We start from the raw sequence: 17,669 nt of genomic DNA, 5'->3' as shown, positions 1-17,669 counted from the left end.
CCACTCTATGTGCTCCATAGACCATAACTCCGGACATGCCAAAGTGGGTTTTGAAGAAATCTTCAATAACAATGGCAAGAGAAGGAGGTGTCTCTAGCTTCTCTTTGGGAATTCCACGAATAACAATGTTCTTGGAACGTCGCTCTTGTTCCTTCAACTCCTCCACATCCACATTCTCAATATTGTTTGTTTGAACCATATCTTGCATGAGTGAGGAATTAGAAACTACATTGCTACCACATACATCAGCCCAAGACTTCTTTGTGCATACATTTTTCATGTCGCATACATCCAGGCTCATGGTGTCAAATTTTTCCTCTTTCAATACATGGTTATGCTCTACTTTGCACATCCGCTCCTTCAAAGCATTCAACTCCACAAGAGAGCGTTTACATTCCTTGACTTCCTCTTCAAGTTGCATCAAACGTGTTGTTTGCATCTCAAGTGTCCTCTTGAGATTCTCATTCTCAACCACAAGTACCCTTAGTGTGCCATTCTCCATTGCAAGTGCTCATAAGTCTTCGCCTTGTTAGTTTACGGTCTCTTGCAATGATACCAAGTATGCCATGATCATGGTTTCCGATGTCGTTGGTTGGGTGGTTGTGTTGCTATCCCCACACTTAGGAGATTTTGGATCATTTTCCACAATGGTTGTGGACCTTGTTGAAGAAGAAGAACCCTTGCGAGTACCGGAAGACATTGTATGTAAAGTAAGTGATGAGAGTCAATTTTCTTGAACCTGTTCACTTCGGAAATGCTGTTACAGAAACACCTTCCATAACTCTGAATATTTTAGTCTTTACATCAATGCATAGAGGGCTTTGTGCTCTTCGATTGAAGCTATAGATCACCCAAATCGGAGTTCGGATTAAGAAGTTATGATCAAAAGAGTGAACTGCTATCTACTAGGTCAAAAAACGATTGCTTTTTTGAGAGAGAGAGAGAGAGAGAGAGAGAGAGAGAGAGAGAGAGAGAGAGAGAGAGAGAGAGAGAGATTTTGTAGGGCACTACCAGCATGCACAAACGTCTACCAGAGCATGCATCAAAGCCATCGACTGCGTTCTGTAGCTACGTCGCATAGAGTGTTTCAAACTGTTTCTTGGTCAGGGTGTGGCAGGGGTTGATGACTGGCAATCTATGTTTCCTCCTCATTCAAGTCCTCCAAAAGAAGGGGACTATCAGTTAAAGTTGGGGAGGTGAGGATAGCCTCAGACATTCCGTTCAGAAGATGTTTTCGCTTCTATCGCACCAGCGGGTTGTTGCATAATTTGTGACCTTGCCCATCCATGAACCTTCTCATCAGACCGTGCACGTTCTTCAATCATTCCCTGCGATTTTTGTTATCTCCCTCCACAATAGCCAATCATTCCTTGCGGCGAGGCTGATGTTGGGTTCGACCATGTAGCTATAGTCACACCTACAAACCCAAGCGAGATGTAGGACAATTGTTCCTGTTGCACGCAAGCATGTGACGAATGTGTGTGTGTGTGTGTGTGTGTGTGTGTGAGAGAGAGAGAGAGAGAGAGAGAGAGAGAGAGAGAGAGAGAGAGAGAGAGAGAGAGAGAGAGAGAGAGAGAGAGAGAGAGAGAGAGAGAGCGACAACAAGAGAGCGAGAGTCTTCAGAGAGACATATCTACTCCATTATTATGTATTCTTCCATCTCCCATCTCTTCACATTCTCGCTAAACAATGCCCTTGCTAACAAAGGCCCTTACTTGATTGCATAGCTGCAGGTGGATGATAAGGCTTTTTTGCTCCGATAGTTGCAAAGGCTGAAATGACCACTCCACACACACACAAAGAGAGAGAGAGAGAGAGAGAGAGAGAGAGAGAGAGAGAGAGAGAGAGAGAGAGAGAGAGAGAGAGATGTTTCTACCTATTGAGTGTGGGTGTGCTTGTGAAAGGCAACAAAAGCATATTTGTGTGTGTGTATGTGTCTGTGTGTCCGAGCAACTTCTATTGCATGGAAAAAGGATGCATGACGCCATCCTCTTCGGTTACTCCATGGCGCTTTGGATTCACTAGCCATGCATGCCATCTCTCCTCGATGTTCTCTCTCTGTAGCAGCTGCATCTACACTCGCTGTAGCAGTTGAGAACTGTCGCAACTGCACTTGCTGCACCTTGCATGTATGTTCACGGTGGATTTTTTAATGGTGGGCAACCTTGGATGCAGGGCGCAAGTTGGTGGGAGGAGAGTACCACCTCCATAGATTGCATGGCAAAATTATTTGTTAGGAGATGCAATGTTGTCCCTAGGCTAGGATTCAAAACAGGATTGGGTCGGCGTGCATATGATAGCCCATGTTCAGATTGTTTTCTTAGCGAAGTATGGGTTAACCTCTCCCTGTGTGAATAATCTTTGTGTCTTAATCCCAAGGGACCTCAAAAGACCATTTGTATCAAATGGTTGCAAGTAGGGGGTCCCCAATTTCGAAAAAAAAATACAGAGGCGAATAAAATATGATACTGCGTCGCCACCGAAGCACGAAAAATGGAATGGAGGAGTGTGTGTGTGTGTGGGCGGCGGGGGCGCAGAGATTACAACCGTAGAAGGAAGCGGAGGTGGTGCCAAACGCGAAGCAAGGGGCGAAGACGGGGACCAAGTGGGAGTGTAGGTGGGCGGGTCTGCAGTTGACGAGCAGTGGGCAACGCGGCAGTCAGAAATGAGAGGATGTGCGTGCAAGTGGATGTGCAAGAGACGAGCACGGATTGAGCACGGTGGGCATGCGCACAGGTGATGGGCACGGATTGACGATATTTTTTATTGTATGGGTTGGCCGCATAGGTCAACTCAAGGTCCCCGCTTCCTTGGTTAGGGAAGACCGCTTGAAAACCATTGTGTTGCTACGTTGTGGGTTCTAATACACCCGGTTCGCTTTTATAATGGTGCACGTGGAAGCCTCCTTAGTGGCAAGAAGTGGGGTTGGGAGGGGATCGAGTGGAATCTTGGAAGGAAATGAATAAAAATAGGAGAGTTGCAAAAGTGAAAAACTCCAATTTAATTATATATATATATATATATATATGCAACACAAATGCACGATAACAAAAAAGGAAGATGTATGTGCGTTAACACCCCCCCCCCCCCCCCCCCCCCCCCCCCCCCCCCTCCCTCTCTCTCTCTCTATCTCTGGTGCACGTCGAAGACAGAGAGGGACAAACTGGCATTTGAGCATGGGTATACAAGTGTCCATTGTGTGTGTGTTATGCAGAGATGTATAAAGATACTCTCTCACTCACTCTCTCTCTCTCACACACACACACACACACACACACACACCAATGGTAAGAGCGAGCTAGACCCGCCTACCGGCGGGTCGTGCGAGCTAGTTCCTCTTTAAGGCAAAGCCCTTGCCACGTGGCACACTCTCGCGGGAAGGTGAACTGGCGCAACCGGAAGGCAAGTGGCTCCGATCAGGTGGTGATGGACGTGAGCCACGAGGAAGCCAAGGCCCGCTTGGAGGAGATGGGAGGCGAACAGGCAAGGAGAGCCGGGAGCCTGGAGGAGAAGGCGAAAAGGCAAGAACTGGAGGCAAGGCGCAAACAGTATATCGGTCAGAGAGAGAGAGAGGATTCGAGAGCGAGAGAATGTACATTGCTGCAGACAAACACGAGAGAGAGAGAGAGAGACATCTTCTTTCTGCCCTAGCCAAGAGACCTATGGCGTGTTGCAGTTGAGAGAGAGAAAGACATCAATTGCCCGAAAGACGTTGCTAGGCTTGGTTGTAAGTTGTTGCCAGGTAATTCTCTCTCTCTCTCTCTCTCTCTCTCTCTCTCTCTCTTTGCTGTGGGTCAGTCAGCACGCCGCAAGGATGGGCAGATGGTCGTCCGACATAGCAGGGCTGGCCCTAGCGTGGGTACAACATGAAGAACATGTAATTCTGCTCTTTCACGTGCAATTCCACTTGGTTGTCCAAGCTGTGGTGCTGCCAGATGGAAAACCGAGCCAGAGCTGGTAGACTCGACAGAGGGATGCATGATTTGCTGGCAGTGACGAGGATGATAGCCCCTGTCTCTCCCCCCTGGCTCGCGACTGCCCTGCACACCCCCCTCCCCCCCCCGCCCCGCCCCCCCTTAGCGAGCTGCCTCTTTCCCGCAGCCCTTGCGTAGAGAGAGAATGGGCATTTTTCCCAACGTCGAGAGAGAGTGTGGTCGCAGAGCGTAGAGAGAGGAGTCTTTTAGGCGTAGAGAGAGTTTTTTAGGCGTAGAGAGAGAAAAAGGGGAGTTCAAACGTAGAGAGAGAATAGGCTTGCACGTGTAGAGAGAGAATAGGCCTGCATGCGTAGAGAAATGAAATGAAATGAAATGTTATATTAACGTCTTCAAAAGGCCAGAATGACCTATGAGACCAAACCGATACAAAAGTGGTGAATCTGTTACAATGTCTTGGGTACCTTAGTACTAAAGTACTAAGTGTGAAAAGTGTGAAAGTAAATGTGAAAAAACTAAATACAAAGTATTAAATAAACTTCTTAGGAGCATTCTGGGTGTCTGGCTAGAATGCTTCTAATCCTTTGTTGTAGTCTCCTCCGGTGAAGTGTGCTTCTGCATCTTGGTCGTGGTCGTCTCGATTTCCTAAGCTCAATCGCTCTGTCAATTAGGGTGCCTTTGGTATGAATGTGGGTACTCCTTTGTGTTGGCTGTTGGCCTCTTGCTTCTCCTTCCACTCCTGCTTCTCTCGATCCGAAGAAGTCTGTGATCTGCCTCTGAGGCCGTAGTGCTCTTTGTCTTCTCATTAGATTATCCTTGTGCCAATGTAGTTCCAGTAGGTACAAGCCTAAGCATCTTTGATCTTGGTATTGCATGATTTAGAGGTCCAAAGCCGTCTTTAAAGAAGCAATGAAAACGCCCACGTATCTCATAGTATACTGTGCGTGGCATATATAGTGTAATTCTGTCTCCGGCTCCATTCCGCATAACTTGCAAATTCTGCTCTCAGGTGGGATTCCCCTAAATCTGCCAAATTCAATTTCCAACTAGTGTGAGGATGTACGAATCTGACCAATAGCACATCTCAAACCATGAGACAGGTGGGTATCCATGTAACTCGGGCGAATCACAAATCCATCTTCAGATAGTTGTAGGAAGTTTTCTTTGTAGTCGGCCATCTTCGTGCCCAATTCTTGTGTAGGGTCTACCCATGTCCTCTTAGTATCCAACTGTATAAGATCCTATCGGATGATTCTATTAATCTCCGTTCGTGTAATTGCCAGTGATGGAGCCTCAAGAGAGTATTGGAAGTGGGGTAATCTTTCCATACTGAACCCGTGTCTCTAAAACCACGAGGACAGTTGCGCATACCAGCATGATGTATCCCCTTTCATTGCCAATTGTCGAGAGGATTCGAGGACCAGTCTAGTATATCGGCCATTATTTGTATCCCACAAACCATGTATGAAGGACACTGATCTGGTAAGAGCTTCAATTTCCATCGGAGGGGCCGCTAGTTCCGCTCGGGTAATCGCGTGTGGTACGGAGGCCTTGGCTCTAATCATTCGGGAAATCATAGATACCAAAGGTCTCTCCATTGACTTCCAATTATCCTGATCCACAGATGGTCCCTAAATCTGGACCCCATAAAGCATAGCTAAAGCCACCACAGTATCAAAGAGCCAAAGTTTTGTTCGTGGTTCCTGAAACTGCACTTGTGAACACATCCTCTCCAACCCTCCCAGGGCTGCAGAGGCTCTGGATAATCTAGCATCCGCTGCTTTCTTAAGAGTAAACTTCGGTCCTGCAATTACCACCCTAAGGTATGTGTATGCATCTGTGTACTCTACTGTATCCTGGCCATATGCAAATGTAGGTGCCGATCTCCTAACCCACTGCGGTGTAGTGTTAAACACCATAACTTTGGTTTTGCCCAAGTTTACCGACAGTCCACTGTTCTCCGTGAATTTATGTAATGCATCTAGCTGCCTCTGCATTCCATCTGGTGATTCTGCTATCAATACAATATCATCTGCATACAACAACAAAGGGATCCATGACCCTGCAAGTTGAGCACCTCTGTCACCTTCTCTATCAATGTAATCTGATACCTCATCTATGTACATACCACATAAAGTAGGGGACAGTGGGCATCCCTGCTTTACTCCAACGGTGGAGTGAACAATGTCGGAATCCCCTTCTGGAGTACGTACATAACCAGTTACTGACCTGTATAAGGCCATGATCCCCCAAATAATCTCTTTGGGGACCCCTAACTCTTGCATCCTGCGCATCAATCTGGCCCTTGGTACTGTATCAAAAGCTTTCCGAAAATCCACAAAGCAACAATACATCCTTCTCCCGTTTGCTCTTCCTTCCTCAATAATGGCTTTGAGTGTAAGAATATGATCTAAAGTGGAATAACCCCTTCTGAATCCAGCTTGTCCTGTTGCCCTTATGCCCTCATTCTCTGCCCATCTACTCAATTTTTGTTCAAGAATGGATGCGTACAGTCGGGTCAAAGTGTGACCTACCATAATGGTATGGTAGTTCATGGGTATCATAGGATCCCCCGACTTGAAAATAGGTACGTTAGTAGATAGTTTCCAAGATTCAGGTAATCCTTCACACATGACCTGATTAAACAGACGAGCAAGGACTTGTGAAAGTAGATCCCTGGCATGGATCAGATGTTCTGCTACTAAACCATCATGATCATATGCTCTTCTTGTCTTCATGTTATCAATGGCTTTTTCCACCATTTCCGTAGTAAAGAAAGTACTAGTAGCAGGGCATGGCTCTAGCGGATCTGGTAATGGAGGCTGTCCAGATACCATATATAATGATGTTACATATTGACCCCAGATCTCAGGAGAAGTGATCGTCGGAGGCGGTGAGTGCTCGTGAAATAAGCGCCAGGCCTCATGTGAGTCCTGACTCAAGAAGAGCTGATATAAATCCTTCTCCAGTTTGGCTAAAAATGCCCTTTTCTTGCGACGTACTATACGCCGAAGAGCAATCCGAGACTGCTTATATGTGATGATCCCAAGTGTAAGCTCTTTCTGGACCTGGGTTCTCGTCTCTCTGCATTCCTCATCATACCAACTGTTTTGAGGCATGTTCCCAGATCCTCTCTTCTGATCAGGTTGAGTATGTGGGTATGCCTCTTGTGCTGCTCCATGTAGTATCTCTGTTAATTGAGAAGTAATCTCCTCTACCGTATATACTGGCTCGGCTGTCCACATCCTATTATAGATCTTTTCCACATAGACTGAATCAATTTCTGGCGTGAAAGTATATCTTGTGTGTGTCTTCTTCCTTTGTACTTGAGAGGCATTGTATTGGAAGGAGATTGATAAGGTCAATAGAGCATGATCCACTGCAATTCCAACCGGTCTGGGTCCCACCTTAAATTCCTTGATACTAGAAATAAAGCTTGGTGAAGTCATGACATAATCCACTGTACTGGCCCCATGCCTGTGCGGGAAGCATGTGAATCCCCGAGATAACGGGAAATTCTCTAGACCATTAAGTATGGCCAAACCATGTATAGTTGCCATCTCCATGAGATGTCTCCCATATTCAGTGTGTTCTTTATCCTGTGAGTTTCTAGTAAGCCCCCTCTGTGATAAATCCACTTCTCTAAGCATTTCCTCAGAAGCATCATAGAATACTGCTTGAGAGTTGGCCGTTCTGGCATTAAAGTCTCCTAAGAGAACTATGTCTCCATCTCTAGAGAACTCCCATATATCATTATTCAATATGGAGAAAGGGGATTGTCCTTTAGGTGAGGAGTAGACTGAGGTACTTGGAGGGAAGTAGCATATAGAGATATATAGAAATCTACCTGTCTCGGCTCTCATTCTCACCCACATATACCTTGCTTGCTCATCTTTCCTGATAATCTGTAGTAGTGGTTTCAGCTCCTCCTTAAATAAGACTGCTACTCCTCTTGAACCCCGGCTACCCTGTAGAGATCTCTTGTTTGGTCGACCAGCTGTTTCCCATAAATAACCCTTCACATGTGGCATAAGCTGTCCCGGTATCTGGTGTGTCTCTGAGTAGAAAACTATGTCTCTGTCCCTAAAGCTGTCTTCAAAGGCACCTACATCTAGCCTATATGATCCATTACAATTCCACGCCGCTATCCGGAGCGTCGCCCCATAGGTCTCGCACCGTCATGCTGAGCGCTTTTCCAGAACCACTACTTTCCCTCCTCTATAAAAGGCGATTTTCCCCTTTTTTCTTGCTGCTTGATCGCTGGGATCAACTCTTGCATGTGTGTCACTTGTGCCAATGTAAGGTCATCTCCCAGGAAAATACCGGTTTTCTTAAGAGTTGGCCTCTTTTTTAGAAATTCTTTCCTTATTTCTATATTCGGGAATCGGAGAATAAGTGCCCTATCCTTTAAGTTTCCCTTCTCATCGATTCCTTTCTTGCCCACTCTCCATGCACTTGTGTGAGTAGGCTCTGTGATGCCCATGCGTTGTAGCAATTCCTTCACTTCTTCATCTACATTCTCTTTGTCTTTGACTCCTGTGACTCGCACATGCAGAGCCCGAGTCTTTCTTTTCTGCTCTTCCTCAATGGTCATATTAATAATGGTAGAAGTAGGTGTGGTCTCGAGCATCTGGGCCTTCCCTTTCTTCGCATCCTCAATCCATTTCTCTGCTTCATCAACCTTTTCTTGTGTCTTCACAAGACGTTCCGCCCATGAAGATGCCGTTTTCGATTTTTGTTCATCTCCTTCACGTAGAGTTTTCATCTGATCCTTCATGTCCTCGAGCTCCTTCAGCACCGAAGGTTGGTCGTCTCCCTTCTCCTTAGTTGTAGATTTGCAAGCCGCAAGTTCTCCTTTTAGCTCCTCGATTATTGCATCCTTTTCCCCCATGTGTTTTTCCATATTTGTTCTCCATGCTTCAAAACTTGCTACTGCCTCATCGAGTTTCTTTTGCATAACGCATTCTGTTACATTTACTTCGGCCTTGATTAGGTTTCGTAATTCCGTTTTCAAGCTCTGAATCTCCTCATTCTGTATCCCCTGGATCTCTCTCCTTAGTTCTCTCATCATGTCTCCATACATGGAGTTCCTGTAGCTCTCAGCGCTCACGTGCATTTCCTTCCTAATGTCATCTCTCATGTAGTTTAGCTCTGATTTGAGCATCACTTGGACCTTCTCCATCATTAGTTCATCATGTATCTTGGACGTTTTCCCCACTCGTAATGATCCTGGTGATAGTACAGTGTCTCTGTTTCTCTGCTTAAATGTAGCTGTTGTTTTTTTTGGGGTGGTGTAGCTATCTACACCCGGCCCTTCCCCTTCGGTAGGCGGATCCATCGAACCCGACCCGCAAATGTGGCGACCCCTGCTACAAGCTGATGGAGAATGGAGATCGTATTAAGACTCTTCAGACTGACGCGCGCGTGAAGGAGCAACAACTGACGTGCGCGTGAGCCAAACTCCAGCAACTGACGCGTCTTTGGGGAATTTCTTGCGCGTGAAGGAGCAGCAACCGATAGCCTTAGGCGATAGAGAGATGGGCAGCCTTAGGCGATAGAGAGAGAGAGAGAGAGAGAGAGAGAGAGAGAGAGAGAGAGAGAGAGAGAGAGAGAGAGAGAGAGAGAGAGAGAGAGAGAAGTATCCTTTATGCACGGTCTATGGGATCTCCCAAGGGACAGATACGCTCGGCTTGCCCTTGAGTCATCTCGACAACTAGCTCTACAAGGCGATACAGCATGTTGGTATCGACAGATGACAACATGGTTTCAGTCGCATGGTCTCAACATGGATAGATTACCTCCGCTTCAATACTCCCTGGATGCACCCTCCCTGTCTCTCACACGGACAGAGATCTCCAAACTCATACGTTAGGATCTGATTCAACTAGATATCAGGAGCACATGGATACAGCCGACACAGGAGTTGGGCACGAAGATGGCCTTCTATAGAGAGCATCTTCTCCAACTCACGAAGGACGGCTTTGTGACTAGGCCTGCATACATAGATACACACTTATCTCATGGGATAAGATGCGCTATTGGACAGATACACACATCCTCACATCAGCTCCAGATCGAGACTGGCCGATTTGGAGGGGTGCTGGTAGGGGCCAGGATATGTCACCTATGTGACTTAGAGCCAGAGACAGAGCTGCACTACACATGTCACTGCCCGGCATACTATGAGATACGCGGCCGCTTCCACTGCCTGTTCACAGAAGGTTTTGGACCGTTTTCTAGAGTCATGAGATACAAGGATCAGAGGTGTCTCGGATTGTCCCTGCTAGAGCTGCGCAGACTTAGGGAGAGCTTGTTGAGGACATCAGGGGAAAGACAATCTCAGACACGAATCACAGATTTCTTTACACCAGCCAAAGGAGAGCCAACGGAGCAGTCATTACCGCAGATCTCAGAGCGTACTCATACTAGAAGTATTCTGCTTGACCGAGCTACTGAGCTTGGCAAATCGAGACGCCCACGACCTCGGGGGGTCTCCCACTACGGATGAAGGCTGCAACAGAAGATACAGATCACTCTAGCTCGACATGCAAGACGCCTAACCAGAGTACTAACCATGAAGGAGGTTGATGAGATCCGACAGCGACCGATGAGAGATTTCATCTGAACCCACAACCCCCTCCCCCCCCCCCCTCCCCCCCTTATTTCCTTTTTCTTTAGTGTTTTAGTGTTAGTTCTTTGTAATTTCCGTACTCAGACATGGTATCAGATTCACCAATTGTAACTTTTTGGTCTCATAGGTCATTTGGCCTTTTTAAGACGTTAAATAACATCTCATTTCATTTCCTTTTCTCTCTATCTCTCTCTCGGAGGCTTGGGGATTGGAGCGATGAGCAGGAGCATGCATTCAGTTGGACAGAGGATAAGGGAGACCCTGGAGCTGCTACTGATGTTTGAGATGTGCGATCTACTATTGCTACCTCTACTGGCGTCTGACTCTCGCTAGGGGCTGATAGGTTTGCAAGTGCTATCGTAGCCCGCATTGTTCTCTATATGTCCTATAGAGCTGGCCTCCAGCAGCACCTTGACGACTCCTCCCCGCATCTGCCCACTTCGGTCCCCTCTTCTTCCCCCCAAGCCAAGTACCTTCATCTTGAAACTGCATCCCTTGCCTCTTAGTCAACATAGGAGATTGTTGATTCACACACATAGATAGCTCTTATGAAAGTTGATGACGTATAAAAACTCTTGAGCATCTAAATCAATTAGCCTTTCCATGGGGATGTGGACCAAAAGACAGGCAGATCTTTGTAGATAAGGCTATGGTCACGCGAGGCTTAGTTATCAGTAAGCCTCGATAGTTTTGACTGCGGCAGGTACAGCAGTTCAGAACGTCACAGGGAGCAGCATGTAGTGAGAGGGAGAGCGAGGTGCAGACATGAGAAAGAGAAAGCGGGCTGACCGGCAAGAAACAGGCATAGTTTGAAAACTATGCCTAAAATTAGGCATAGTAACAATACTAAGCCGGTGGAAAGCTGTTCCCTGTTAGAGATGGTCGGCTGTTGTAATGGGCAACTAAGCCTCGTGTGACAATACTAAGCCGGCGGAAAGCTGTACCCTGTTAGAGATGGTCCGCTGTTGTAATGGGCAACTAAGCCTCGTGTGACCGTAAGCTTTACCCTGTTAGAGACGGCCGGCAGTTGTAAAGGGCAACTAAGCCTTGTGTGACCATATTCTACTCTATAAGGCAAAGCCCTTTTCAGGCTTGCCACATGGCACAAGAAAGAGGCTCAGAGCGAGGTGGGGAGACTAAAAAGAGGCTTGCACCATCTGACACCAATTTGTTGGTGGTCGATAAGAGTTTGTCTTGGGAGAGTGAAGAAGTTGAAGAGACTTCACAGGCCTTGAACACTTGAGAGAAAGCGAGCCTCACGCGAGGGATACTTGAACAAGTGGAGAGAGAGAGAGAGAGAGAGAGAGAGAGAGAGAGACCCTTTTGTGTTTGGTTTTTCTGTTGCAGAGTTTGGCCTTGCCCCATGATGAACCTTGCTCTACTCTGCGGCCAATGTCCTTTTGCACCATGTGAATCCACGTGGCAGCTGTACAGGATAATTAGGCTTTATGAGCTGCAAGTGGAGGGGGACTTTCACAAAGCTGTGGTGCGCTACCGAAGGTGATAGAAGGACTCGCAGCCTACTACTCTTCTCCAGCCACCGTTGCTACTCTTCTACCTGTTGCCTTGCATGAGTGAGGTCAATCTCAGAAAACTGCTCCAAGTGTTGAAGGTAGCTTGAGTTAATGAAGCTTTGAAGGGAATTAGAGATGCCGGTGGGGTGTCTCAAGTAGGTGCCTGTGACCTCAGGGGAGGAAGCAGAAAGTTTGGAAGTCGAGGATCAAGAGGGAGCACGTTTCGGACTCAGCAAGACTCACCTGCCACCCAAAAGGTGAAAGAGCCTAGGACATTTGAGGTGGCGTGTGATCACGAGCAAACTTTCAAAGGTCTATTCAGTGTTGGGTCTTGCGCTGCTCGGCTTGGTCGGATTGTGGTCGTGGGCTAAGAGCGATTACAGCGGCTTCTAATGGTGACATTTATATTGAGGCCCATGGCCTAGACTGAGTGCAAATTGGAAATATTTATAGAAGCTTGTCAGATCGAGAGGTAAAAAAAATTAGGTTCTATGAAAATACGAACTGTAGTGTTGACGTGTGTAGAGTGATAAGAAATTCTTAAAGGATTAGCAAATATGGTTGTGCCTCAAGTTTGCATCACTGTATGGATGAAAACTTAAACGACCTTAAATAATGTAAGCGGGCTTTATGCTTGACACTGCTTGGCAAGCTTGACATTGCTTTATAAGCACATAAGAGGCTCAAATTAAATGAGCACAAATAGGCTAGCAAAAGATAAAGAGGTATGGTCAAGGTAACATGTTCCTTCCATGAATGGGAATAAAATTAGCCTTTTTATGAGGGATGTAGACCAAAAGACATGGCAAGATCTTTTGCCCCTTTTCACAAGGGCATCGACCATAAGAACTTGAATGTATAGATGTAGAGTTTGACATGACCTTCTGGATCATGGCTGATTTGTACAACTTGCATGCTTGGTGAACGAAAGGAAGGAATTGTGGGTGTGCCCCAAATTGCCACATGCATGATTGCTAATCAGTGTCTAAAAAACACAAGGGATGGTGTAATCTCACCTACATATTTTCAAGAACCATTGCTAATGCATGAAAGATCTATTCTACTCTATTATGACAAAGGTGATTCAGGCATGCCACGTGGTGCAAGAAGGGGGGTCCCATCCTCCAACGAGAATGGAGGGGTTTAGGGGTTGATGAGGAGAGGTTGGCTCGGAGAGGTGAACAAGTGAAGAGGTCTGGGAGCTGAAAGGTCTCCAATTACAAGACATGCATAGCCAAGTTGGCGGTTGGGGTGGGGCAGTTATGTTACGTGATAAGAAGTTGTTACTATCAAAAGTCTCCCAAAAGTTGTCCACCCTTGCCTACTGGGCACTTGATGCTCATAAATAGAGCTTGAGCGGCAGAGTTCTAACCCAAATGCTCGTTCACGATTCACATGGGAGGTCTTGATTACTTTGCACTCAATGGGCTTCATGGGATGGGAGCTTACATCATGAGCCAGCAGGTGACGGAAGCTGGCTGGCCCATCATGCTTAAAGCATAGAGAAGCCCCTGCTCTGTGTGTGTGTGTGTGTGTGTGTCAGAAGGTATGCTCGGGCTGAGTTGAGTAATGTGTCTCTCTTCAACTCTAGCTGGTGATTTGCAAGAGTCAAGTGTGCTTGCTATGGGATTGTGGGACATTGCAAAGGGCATCTCACAATCGGCCTATGTTATTACTACAAATGTGACACGAGACTGCCTTCCTTTCCCTGTACTCCTGTAAGCGCTCTCCCCTTGGAATAGTATTGCTTGCCAACTTGCTTACGAGAGTCCAGACAAGCCACACAACACACTCTCATGCATGCTCCTCTCTCTCTCTCTCTCTCTCTCTCTCTCTCTCTCTCTCTCTCTCTCTCTTTGCGCAGTGTTGAATGGGATGTTCTGTCTGCACCACTTTAAATCTGCTGTCATCGGAGTCCGAACTATCTGAAGACGAATCCTCTGTAGAACTGTCAGAAACTGGGTGAAATCTAGGCTTCTTTGCCTTTTTCTTGCCCTTTTCGAAGCTTTGCTTTTTGCTTCGCTTTTTCCCTTTTCTGTCTTCTTCGCTCGAGTCAGAAGAGCTAGAAGAACTGTTAGAAGAAGAAGAAGAAGAACTGGATACTCCTTCAAATCTAACATGCTTTTCCTGCTTTCTTGCCAAGGCAAAAGCAGATTGACGACCCAAATAACCCGGGAAGTCAGTTGCTTTCTTTTGGTTTTGTCGTGCTTTTCAGTTTTGTTCTGCGCGCCAAAAAGCTGAGAAATCCGTGCATCAACCACCTCTTCTAATTCTTACTCAGTAAACATCCTTGGAGTAGGAGGTTTCTTGAGTGCCGGTTTGAGGGGTGTTTCTGTGGTTTGCTGCCACTGTGCGTGCACCTCGTCGAAGGAGGTTTGGGTCATAAATTTTGCAAATTTCGGGTCCTTCGCAAAACTTAACATCATCTTTGTTGCATCGTCGACGCTCCATCTCTTCAAGCTCCGCCCGAGTAGGCCGAGGCGGGCCGTACTCCACTCGTGAATCTTCTTCGTGATCTCTTCCCGCATCTTTGGATGCAGAGGAAGTCGATTGATCTCTGTCTGAATCCATAAGTGCCGCATAAAAAGGATCGGATTTCCCGGTAGAAGAGAAATCGGCCGCGCTCTGATATCACCGTAACAAACTTGGACACTCCAAGTCAAGATTCTACCGCGACACGACAGGAATTCACTTCAAAACAGTTCACATTTCACAATTGATTCGACACGGCCCCACGGAGTTCCGTGCCTGGAGATATTGGCCCCAAAGACTGTCGCCCCTTTCGGTATTTCTTTTTGTATTAATCTGCAACTCAAAGTACAAGGGAGTGGAAGGTTCTCACTCTCAGACTCTGCGTCCAGATGCTCTGAGAAGTGGGAAGCCTGCCCACACTCATAAAGGTTTTACAAGGGATGCCAAAAGCAGAGCCCCAAAAGCTGTAAATCAAAAGCCTTGTAAAATAAAGCATGTTCCTCTCACAAGCTCTCTTGGGAAATTAAAGCAACTCCCAAAAAGCTTCAGCGTAGAAATTTTCAGCCCATGCGTAGATTAAAGCAGGAATTTCCGTACGCTGCTGCCACGTCAGCATTCCGCAAAACGCGCCGTAATTTCCAGGACTGTTCATATGATAGTGCCACGTCATCATTTCAGCCGGTTTTCCCCGGGCCTGTCCATGCCAAAGGGGAAGGTGTGTGTATACAAGGGCTGCCACGTCATTGGGTTGTGACAGGCGGCAAAGGGACACACAAGCACAAAAGGGGGAATGGGGGGGGGGGGGGGGGGGGGGTAGGGAGCGGCGAGGGTGAGCAAGGGGGGCATCACGAAGAGAGGGTGTGAAGGGAGGCTGTAGCGATTTGCTGACGTGTTGACCTACTAAAGAACGGAGCTACTGGCCGAGGGGACTAAACCTTAGAAGAAGCAGAAGCAGCAACAGGTTTCTGAAAATTGCGTAGCTGTTGATGATGTGGCAGATTTCCGAAAATTACACTGGCATGATGACGTGGCAGGCTGTACGGATTTCCACGTTTTGCGTTGGTTGATGATGTGGCAGGCTGTACGGATTTCCATAAATTACGCTGGTAGCTTTTGGCTTTGCTTTTTGGACCAGAAGCTTTTGAGTTTTGAAGGCTTTTCACTGTAACTACTTTTCAGGCCAAGGGCCTTTAAATATGAGGTTAGGGCTTATTCTCTGGCATGCTTCCTGGCGAAGGTGCAGAGCCTCGAGTACCGGTTTGTACTGTGTTGATGCAATATAAAGAAATACTGAAAGGGGTGCCAAGGTTTGGGGCCAATACTCTCTGGGGTGGAATTCTGCCACTCCGTGTCGCGTGCTGTCTCTCTCTTTCAGTTCAGTTGTTATTGAAGTGCTAAAAGTTTGTTCAGTCTGTTCTTTTCTATTGGCACGTGGTGCCCGTCTTGTGACAGTGGTATCAGAGCATCAGGCGTGTGCTTTTCTGAAAGCATACCGGTCCTACAAAAGAGCAGACAGAGCTATTGGAATTTTATTTGAGGTATCTTCGGCCTCCAACCCGGACTTATTAGCCACTCCCACCCTTACTTCATCGCGCATCGGGCGCGCTACCCTCTTCACCACTCATGTCTTACAAGGCATAAGCCATTAAGATCACTTCCAAGCGAAGGATCCAAGATTTGTTTCGACCTGCTGTTTTTCTCAGAGACAGTACCATGTAGATGTCTATAGCTACCTAGCCGCACACTTCCAAGGACTTGGCAAGCTTCGGAGTGCAACTTCTGGCAGAGTGGGAATCCTGAATGCTTGCCATGGAAACCCTAGCAGATTATAACTTGAAATTTCTCGACTTCTCTCAGTAGATATCTCTTCACGAGCAGATGACCTTGGAGGTCCAGTGCGATTGCTATCTTGGGACTACCATCGCCGCCAAAGAAAGACTGACTGTCCAAGAGCTGATGGACCATGCTTTGCTCGGCTATGAACTTATGAATGAACCTAACCCTAATTTTTGGTGCAGGTTCCAGGATGGAAAGCCAATCGACTTTTCGAGCTCGGCTAATGTTGAGATTGCTTTTTCTTAAGTTTGAGTTTTGTTTGATCTTGTTTGGAATTTGTTTGAAATGGATGGTATCTGAACGCCGACTTGAATTTTTTGACTCTGGTTTTAAATACTGGTTTCAATGATTGGTGATTTTACTCCCGGGTGGAGAAGTGAGAAATACTGTTTTGGTATTGTTTGAACCTCAAAACGACGCAGGCTGATGCCTGGGGAGCGTTTTTTTGTATGCTTGAACCTCAAAGCGACGCAGACTGCGGTCTGGGGAGCGTTTGGTTGTACAGTTCTGTGAGCTCATGGCTCGGACCTTTTTAAGTTATTTGCGGGGGGAGTGAGGTAGTTGTTGAGTAGCTTCATATCGCAGACCGTTTGTCTCGGGGGAGTGCTCAGCAGCGCTGTTTGTTGTGTCTTATGCATATGTAAGCATTTGTGTTGCATTGTGATGTGCCAATTACTGAATATTCCTAATTGGACGAGATTGCTTGGGTATGTAATTTTAGTGCATCAAGACACCCGTGGAAGATCAGTACGGTCTGGGTGTGATGGCTAATTTTACTATGCTGGAATATCAAGAGTTCCGGTCTGGACGAAAGGAGAAGCTAACTCCTTGATCAAAAGAGTTGAAAGGAGAAGCTAACTCCTTCATCAAAAGAGCCGAAAGGAGAAGCTAACTCCTTAACAAAAAGAGCAAATTGAATGTCCCTGGGAATTTTTTTTGGAGCTAACTTGAGTTGTTTTGCAGATATGCTGTAATCGCGGACGATTACTCTCTTTCAAGAAGGGGAGATGTAGCAAACTGCTGACCTGTCGACCTACTGAAGAACGGAACTACCGGCCGAGGGGCCTAAACCCTAAAAGAAGCAGAAGCAACAATAGATTTTTGAAAATTGCGTAGCTGCTGATGATGTGGTAGATTTTTGAAAATTGCACTGGCATGATGACGGTGGCAGGTTGTACGAATTTCCGCGTTTTGTGCTGGCTGATGACGTGGCAGGCTGTACGGATTTTCGTAAATCACGCTGACAGCTTTTGGCTTTGCTTTTTGGACCAGAAGCTTTTGAGT

The 17,669-nt window shown here is 46.7% G+C and overlaps 1 protein-coding gene across 4 annotated transcripts in view; it reads left to right on the top strand.

The window, feature by feature from the left end:
- The first annotated feature begins 3,303 nt into the window (after positions 1 to 3,303).
- Positions 3,304 to 17,669, top strand: part of LOC147439440 (mechanosensitive ion channel protein 10-like) — a 97,482-nt gene continuing 83,116 nt past the window's right edge. For all 4 annotated transcript variants that reach the window (XM_086485295.1, XM_086485296.1, XM_086485293.1 and 1 more), the window contains exon 1: positions 3,304 to 3,742. The gene's annotated coding sequence lies outside the window, so the exon portion shown is untranslated. The remainder of the gene's footprint in view (positions 3,743 to 17,669) is intronic.

Source organism: Adiantum capillus-veneris, chromosome 16 (assembly GCF_014529385.1).
Source record: "Adiantum capillus-veneris isolate H3 chromosome 16, ASM1452938v2, whole genome shotgun sequence".
Lineage (NCBI taxonomy): Eukaryota > Viridiplantae > Streptophyta > Polypodiopsida > Polypodiales > Pteridaceae > Adiantum > Adiantum capillus-veneris.
The sequence above is the reverse complement of the archived record's forward strand: the minus strand, read 5'-3'. Positions and strand labels throughout refer to the sequence as shown.